General features: G+C 38.3%; 1 pseudogene; it reads right to left on the bottom strand.

Moving 5' to 3' along the window:
• LOC102848928 overlaps positions 1-9,450 on the bottom strand; it is a 78,672-nt pseudogene that overhangs the window by 11,844 nt on the left and 57,378 nt on the right.

The raw sequence follows: 9,450 nt of genomic DNA, 5'->3' as shown, positions 1-9,450 counted from the left end.
CTGTCCTCACTGAGGAACTGTTGCCAATCTGTATTTTAATCTGTAGTAAAACCACAAGAATGAGTATGATTTTGAGTTCTGTCAGGCCATTGCTATGGATTTCTGACCCAGTGGTAGAGCAATGAGAGCTCTGGGATAGATGATTGATGCTAAAATTACAAGAAGCCGGTACAGGAACATGGGGGCTATGACTGACCTCATAGGAATTAGTTCTGTCATGTGGATGCCATTGATTGGGACAGCTCCCCTTGTAGAGTTAGTAGAGGTCAGAAACAGCTGACTCCATGCTACCCCCACAATTTTAAACAAATTATCTTCCCATATGATGAAATGTATAGCAAAATAATATATATGAAGTCATTCTGGGAAAAATGATTAATAGAAGAGTGATTACTCCCTACAAGACTATGCCACCAAAATTCCTTAGTATATTGTTGTTATGTGATGTCAAGTTGCTTGGGACTTACAGCCACTCTATGTACAACAGCTCTGAACTCTGGTCTATCCTGAGCCAATCGTATTGTCTGACACACTTAACCCCCATTACTACAGTCACTGAGTCAATCCATCTCACTGAGGGTCTTTTCTTGTCCTGTCTATCCACTCTCCGAAGCATGATGTCCCTCTCCACAGACTATTCTCTCCTTGCAACATGCCCAAAGTAGGTCAGATGGCGCTTCAGAATCCTTGCCTACAAGGAGCAGCCTGGTTTTATACTTTCTAGAACAAACCTGTTTGTTCTGCTAGCAATCTATGGTATATTCAATACTCTTCTCCACCACCACAGCTCAAAGCCATCAGTAATCTTTCTATCATCCCTAGTAATTGTCCAGCTTTCTGACGCATAACAAGCAATTGCAAAGACCCTGGCCTGGATCAGGCATACATTAGTCTCTATACTGGACTGATATCATTGCTCTTCATTACTCTGGAGAAGTCCCTGATAGCAAATTTTTCCACTGCAATTCGTCTTTTGATTCCCTGGCTGCTGGTACCAGGAGTTGATTGTGGAGCCAAGCAAACTGAAGCTGTTAACAACCTCAATCTCTTCACCATCTATCATGCTGATATCAGTTGGCCCAGTGGAGAGAATCTTTGTTTTCTTAATGCTGAGCTTCAATCCATATTGAAGACTACAGTCCTTGACCTTCTGCAGCAAGTGCTTCAGGTCCTCCTCAGTTTCTGCAAGAAAGGTTGTGTCCTCTACGTAACGCAAGTTGTTGATGAGTCTTCCTCCAATCCTGACCCCACATTCCTGCTCTTAGAGTCCGTCCTACCAGATGATCTGTTCTGCATATAGATTGATAAGGTATGAAGATAAGACACATCCTTAGTATTAGCAAAAGAAAAATTTTTTATCTTGGCATTCTCCTTAATGAAGCAGCACTTCACATCCATGAGGATCATTCTAACAAGAAAAAAAAAAAAAACAAGAAGAAAGTGTTGGTGAAGATTTCTAGAAATTACTGATGGAAATGTAAAATGGTACAGCCCCTATAAAAACAAATTAAAATGAAATTACCGTATGACTAAGCAAATTCCACCCCATGTAAATATCCATAAGAACTGAAAGTAGATATTATAACAAACACATGGATATATATCCATAGCAGTCCTAGTAACTAAAAGGTAGAGACAATCCTAATGATCCCCACCTGATGAGATGCTAAATAAAATGTAATATGTCCATTATTGTTATTGTGTGCCATTAAGTCTGAACCAACTCATAACTGACCCTCTATGGGATTTCAGAGGCAGTAACAACAACTCTATGAACTTTGATAAATGTTGATAGTTGTAGAGGGGCTTCGGCCTTTTGTTCATAGAATTGCTATGAGTAGTGCTCAACTCAAAGGCAATCAAAAACAACTTCCATTATTGTTGTGATGTGCCATCAAGTCTGAACCAACTCCTAACTGACCCTCTGTGGGATTTCAGAGGCAGTAAATCACACAAAAGGAGATTACCCATCCTTCTCGTGTGGGGCTGCTGGAGGGTTTGAACTATGTGTCTTTAGCTGTCGTGAAGATTCTTATCACTAGGCCCCCAGAGCTCCAGTATATCCATACAATGAAATTTTATTCAGTGGTAAAGAGGAATGAAATACTGATAAAAGTTATAAAATGTATGAACTTTTAAAATATCACATTAAGTGAAATAAGCCAAACACAAAAGACCATGAATTATATCATCCCACTCACACGAAATATCCAGAATAGGCATACTTGAAAGAATAGAAAGCAGATTAGTGGTCTTTAGGAACTAGAGAAAGGGTAATGTGGAGTGATTGCTTATTGTATAAAGTGTTTTCTTTTGGAGATAATGAAAGTGTTCTGGAATGAAATAGCAGCAATGATTGCACGGCATTGTAAATGTACTAAAGGCCACTAAACGGTACACTTTAAAATGGTGAATTATATACTAAATTATTTTTTCCACAACACAAAAGGGGGGGAAATATGAGAATCCAGAATATACAGGACTCCAGCGGCTTGAAAATTATAGGAACAACAGTGCATAAAGCAAAGAAGGAGGCCAAAGGAAAATAACTTCTACAACTTCTTGGTGGTGGTAAACGCCTTGGAGTTGGCTCCAATTTACAATGGCCTTTGTCCTTCTCTTTCACTGACCTTCTTCTTTACTAAGTACGATGTCTTCCTCCTGATGACATGTGCAGAGTAAGAAAATGTTAAGTCTTGCCATCCTCACAACTAAGGAGCATTTTGGCTGTGTTTCCTCAATGACAGAGCTATGCCTTCTTCCTGCTTTCCCTGATATACACACCATTGTTGAACAACACCACAGCTCAAATTGTTGAATTCTCTCTTAAGTCTTCCTTTTCCGTTGTCCAGCTTTTCTATGTGTATGCCTCCATATGAAAATATTATAGCTTGGGTTAGACACATTGTAGTCTTCACAGGGATGCATTTTGCTTTTCAGCATCTTAAATAGATTTTTGCAGCAGGTTTTCCAAATGCAGTATGTTTTGATTTCTTGATTTCTGCTTCTAAGGACATTGATGGTAGAGCCAAGAATCATTAACTCCTTGGCAATTTATAGTATTTGTCTACTTATTGTGATATTGTGTGTTGATACAGGGGTGAGAATTTTCTTTTGCTTTATTTTCACATATATTCACATATATTGACATATATTCACATATATTGACATATATTCACATATACAGAATACTCTTTCAGATCAAAATGAAATCTAAGAAAAACAAAAGCTATGTTTGTGCAGTTATAATTGATTCTGGGGAAAATAGTTGTTTCTCATAATATATTTTTGTGTATATTTCAGCCACTAAGGCATCAAAAAAATGCTTTTTAAAAAGATTTCTTTTTTAAAAATATACATTATGAGTGTTAAACATAAAAAAACATCATATCATTTCTACATCTTGAAGATAATATATGTATATCATTTCTTGGTTATTCTTCTAGACTATTTCTACTATACATTAACCCATACGGTTATTGTCATACACCATGCAGTTGGAACCAATTCATAGCTGATCCTCCAGTGGGTTTTCAGTGGCTATAAATTGCATAGGAAAAAGTTGCCCATCTTTCTGTCACAAAGCAGCTGGTGGATTAAAACCATGTGCCTTTGGGTTGCCAGTGTAACTCCTTACCACTAGGCCACCAGAGCTATGTTGTTGTTGTGTGCCATTGAGTCACCTGCTTGATACCCATAGCCTATATATATTACCTCTGAAACCTGCCCTATCCTGAGCCAATTACATCATCTCCAACATACCTAATCCCATTTCTCCAGTCAGTGAATCAATCCATCTCATCCTCTCCTGTGCTTCCATCCTTCCAAGCATGATGTTCTTCACCAAGGACTAGTCCCTCCTGGTCATGTGTCCAAAGTATGTGAGATGGAGCTTCAAAATTCTTGTCTCCTTGGAGCAGTCTGGTTTGATCCTCTCCAGGATGAATCTGTTTATTCTCCATGCTTATACTCTATGGTATGTTCAACAATTCTGCAGCACCATAACTAAAAGGGATCAATACTTCTTCTATCACCCTTAGTTATTTTCCAGCTCTCAGATGCATGGCAAGTAATTGCGAAGACTATGGCCTGCATCAGACACGCCTTAGTCTCCAGAGTGACATCATTGCTCTTTAGTATTCTAGAGAGGTCCCTGACAGCACACTTTTCCAATGCAATTCATCTTTTGATTTCCTGACTGGTGGTGCCAAGAGTATTGATTGTGGAATTAAGCAAGCTGAAGTTATCAACAACCTCAATCTCTTCTCCATCCATCATGAAGCTGTCAATTGGCCCATTGGTGAGAATCTTTGTTTACTTAATATTGAGCTTCAATCCATATTGAATATGACAGTTCTTAGCCTTCTACATTAAACACTTCATGGCCTCTTCATTTTCGGCAAATAAGGTTGTGTCATCTACATAATGCATATTGTTGATGAGTCTTCTTCCAATCCTGATGCCACATTCCTCCTCATAAAGTCCAGTCTCCTGAGTGATCTCTTCTGCATGTAGATTGAAAAGGTATGGAGACAAGATGCATCTCTGATACACACCAAAGATTCCGAGGCTGCGTCTAACATACTTTGGACATGTTGTAAGGAGAGAAGGGCATCATGCTTGGGAGGGTAGAGGGACAGCACAGGAGGGGAAGGCCTTCTATGAGGTGGATTGATTCAGTCACTGGGGTAATCGGGATGGGAGTGTCAGAGACAGTGTGATTGGCACAGGACAGAGCGGAGTTTAGGGCTGTTGTACATAGGATCGCTATGAGTCACAGATGACTTGACGGCACATAACAACAACAACAACAACAACATATTCCCCTTGGATTGTTGGTGTTTTTCTTGTGGAGGTCCTGTAGTAGTTTGTAATCTTTTGCTATAAGACCATTGTCTGAGATGGTATTACCAAATGTTTTTTCGAAGACTTGCATTTTTTTTTCTTGTCTTGATTCGAATCCCTGACTGTCAACAAAGTCTGGTGGAATTCTGAAAGGATGGGCAATACTTGATTTGAGAGTGCAAATTTGATTCCAGACTTCTCTTGTGTGTGAAGCCCTGGAACTCTTGACGCTCACTCACAAAATTGTACTTCAGGATAGAACTTGAAATTGTCTTTTAACTAGAAACACAACACCATTCTTCTTTTGTTTTTCATTCCCAGCATAAAATGCCACGTGTGATTCAAAATTGCCAGAGCCAGTCCTCCTTTTCTCACAAATGCCTAGAATGTCAATGATCATGTGTCCCATTTCATTATACATTCCATGTTACAGCTTATTAGAGGTTTGCAGCTGTTGCTCCTTATTTTTTTATTACTTTCAATCTGAGCTCGAACACTGTAACTATTTTATCCTTTATTGTTCATAGGCTTTTCAGAAGTCTGCTATTTCAGAAATGGTTGGTCAATCCTTCTTCCCATTTATTGATGTGTACCTCAAATCAGCTATGACTCATAGCGAGTCCATGAGAAAAGGTCTTAAACTCTGCCCTATCCTGAACCAATTCGCCATCTCTGGCACACCTGACCCCACTGCCACAATCATTCAGTTAATCCATCTCATCTAGGGCCCTTCTCACCTGCACTGCCTCTCCACCCTTTCAAGCATATGTCCTTCTCCAAGAACTGGTCCCTTCCGGCAACATATCCAAAGAATGTGAGACAGAGATTCAAAATTCTTGCCACTGAGGAGCAACTTGGTTTCACCCTCTCCAGGACAGACCTGTTTGTTCTCTTGGAAGTCCATGGTATATTCAATACATTTCTCCAACACCACAACTCAAAGGCATATGTTATTCTTCTATGTAGGAAGCTTCTAAAATCTCTGGCATTTGACAGACTGGTGGCACAGCTTTCTGCATCATAACACCCATATGTTACCTCATTACGGCAAACTGAAGGACAAGGGCTGTGCTAATTAGAACAATGACAAACAAGCAAGAATACATACACCCAAGGCTACAAAGTAATTATCAATATACATATCTCTGCCCCGATGCAACAAACTGACAGATAAGCCTCACAATTTAAGAGGCTCCAAGTCAGAATCACAGGAAGACAAATTGCAACTTTACACGTGGACATCACCAGATAGACTGCATAAGAATAAGACTGACTATATCTGTAGTCATTCTTGGTTGTCATACTAAAATTGACTACACCTATATAGTATAACTATTCTACATTGTTGGAGAATCTTAATTTCGTCAGTCAAAACCAGGACAGACCATCAATTACTGATGTGCAATTTCAAATTGAGTCTGGAAAACATTAAAACAAATCCATGAGAACCAAAGTATGATCTTGAATCGATTCTACCTGAGTTACAAAATCATCTTAAGAATAGGTTTGAAGCATTGAACACTAATGATCAAAGACCAGATGATTGTAGAATGATATTTTAAAATAAAATTTTTATTTTATACTAGTTTACCTACAAAGTTTCATATACATTATTTTTCACACTAGATCTTTCCCATTTCCTTTACCCATCCTTTCCTCCACCCATCAGATTGTGCAACCCTATGATTAACCACCTAGGATTGGAGAATAAGAAGGGAAGAACTAACTTGGCATTTTTGAAGCTGAAAGACTGGAAATACATTTTAAGCTTCAAATTGCAATGCTTAGAGATGTTTTGGGCAAAAGTTTGAATGCTCCAGGAAGCATCAAAAGAAGATAAAGGGAATGTACAGAATAGCTATACAAAAAAGAATTTGCTGATGCAGGAAGTATCATATGACCAAAGGCCAATAGTAATAAAAAAATAAGTTCAAGCTTCAATGAAGGCATTGGCAAAAAAAATAAGACCCCAGGAATCTATGGATACCAATTGATATGGTTCCAAAAACAGATGCAATCTTGGATGTACTCAACCGTTGTACAAGGACATTTGGAGGACAGCTGTCTGGCCAACTGACTAGAGAAGACCCATGGTGATCTAAGAGAATGTGCAAATTATCAAATGATATTACTTAGATCACATACAAGCAAAATACTGCTGAAAATAACTTAATAACAGCTAGAATAATAAAGAACTGCCATACATTCCAGCTGGATTTAGCAGAGCCCATGGTATGAGTGATATCGTTGTTAACATCAGATGGATCCTAGCTGAAAGTAAAATATACCAGAAGAATGTCTAGTTGTGTTTTATTTACTATTCAATGACATTTGGCTGTGTGAATCATAATAAATTATGTCTAACATTAGAAAAACAATGGGAATTTCAGAACACTTAACTGTGCCCATGTGAAACCTATACCTACATGAAGAAGCTATTGTGCAAATGGGTCAAATGAACACTAGATAGCTGAAAATTAAGAAAAGTGTGTCAAGGTTGTATCTTTTCTCCATACCTATTCAATCTCTATGTTGAGCATATTATTCGAGAAGTTTGACTCTGTGAGAAAGAATGTGACATCAGGATGGGAGAAAGACTCATAAATAACCTGCTGTGTGCAGGTGGCACAACTTTTCTTGTTGAGGGGAACTTGAGGAACTTGATGCAGATTATCAAGGAACACAGTCTTCAATTAGAATTACACCTAAACATCAAGAATACAAAAATTCTCACCACTGGACCAATAGATAACATCATGATAGATGAAGAAAAGACTGAAACTGTCAATGACTTCATCTTACATGGATCCACAATCAATGCAGTTGGTCTGTAGTCAGACACTTCTCCTAATTATTGATGAGCAATGATGTTACTTTGAGGCTTAAGTTGTGCCTGATCTTGGCACAGCATTTTCAATCATTTCTACGAATCTGAGAACTGGACAATATGTAAGAATTACAGAAGAAAAAATGGTGTCTTTAAGTTGTAATACTGGAGAAGAGTCTTGAATATCCCATGGACTGTCAAAAGACTAAACAGATGTGTCTTGAAGAAAGTGCAGTCAGAGTGTTCCTTAGAGGCAAGGATAGTGAAAGTTTGTCTTACATACTTCAAGTATGTTGCTAAGAGAGGTTATTCCTTGAAGAAGGACATTATGCTTGGAAATATAGAGAGATAGTGAATGGATAGGAATAGATAGGAAAACCCTCAACTAGGTGAATCGACACAGTGATGGAAGCAATGGGATCAAATGGGGTAGAGATTCCACAAAGGATAGGACAGGTTTGGGGCCTGTTGTTCATATGATCAATGTGAGTCGTATTTAACTTGATGATACCTAATAACAACAATCTGTGCTTTATTGACTATGAAAAGCCATTTTATTGTGTGGATGTCTACACAGTATGGATAATATTGAGAAAAATAGGAACCCCAGAACACTTGTGCTCTTGGGAAACCTTAACCTAGACAGTTGTTCAAACAGAGCAAGGGAATACTGCATGCTTTAAAATTCAAGAAAGGAAGTGTCAGGGTTATATCCTTTCTCCATACCAATTCAGTTTGCATGCTGAGCACATCATTCAAGAAGCTGGACTGTATGATGAGGAATGCGACATCAGAATCAAAGGAAATCTCATCAACCTACATTATGTAGATGACAAAATCTTGCTTGTTGGAAGTGAAGAGAGTTGAAGCATTTGCTGCGGAAGATCAAGAACCACAGTTTTCTACATGTATTACACCTCAACATCAAGAAAACTAAAATTCTCACCACCCGACAAGTTGGGAAATTATGACATACAGAGAATATATTGAAGGTGTAAAAGATTTCATCTGTTTTGGATCAACATGTTTGGTACCGGAAGCCAAAAAATCAAAACACAAATTGCATTGGAAAACCTGCTCTCCAGAGCACTAAAAAAGCAATAATGTCAATCCAAAAACTAAAATTCACCCGATCCAAACCCTAGTCTTTTCAATTGCATTTACATTTCAACATTGGACAGAAGAATTGATGTCTTTGAGTTATGGTGTTGAAGAAGAGTATTGAATATCCTATGGACTGCCAAGAGAACAAATAAGTCTGTCCTGGAGAAAGTGAAACTAGGGTATTCCTTGGAGGCAAGGATGGTGAAAATTCAAATCTCGTACTTACGGCCTGTTGTTAGGAAAGGCCAGCCCGTAGAGAGGGACATCACGCTTGGAAAGGTGGAGGTCAGTGTAAGAGAGAAAGACTCTCAGTAAGACAATTGACACAGTAACTGTGACATCAGACTTAAATATGTAGGAGAAGGGAGGATGGCACAAGATGGAGCAAAGCTCAAAGCCACTGTTTATAGAGTTGTTATATGTCAAAGCTGACTTAGACTGCACATAACTAGAAAAACACAGCAACAAAATGTTCAAAGTATGGACCGTGAAAACTGAAAAATATTGAGTATTTTTTCCAAAATATACATTTTTAACAGATTCAAACCTAGAGTTGCTGTAATCAAGGATGCTTCGGGCAGAATATTAAATGATCCAGGAAGTATTAAAAGAAGATGGAAGGAATATACTGAGTCATTATATAGAAAGGAATTGGCAGATACAGAGGAATTTAA

Source organism: Elephantulus edwardii, unplaced genomic scaffold (genome assembly GCF_000299155.1).
Source record: "Elephantulus edwardii isolate Elephantulus edwardi_28Jun2011 unplaced genomic scaffold, EleEdw1.0 scaffold00053, whole genome shotgun sequence".
Classification (NCBI taxonomy): Eukaryota; Metazoa; Chordata; class Mammalia; order Macroscelidea; family Macroscelididae; genus Elephantulus; species Elephantulus edwardii.
This window is presented reverse-complemented; position numbering and strand designations above follow the sequence as displayed.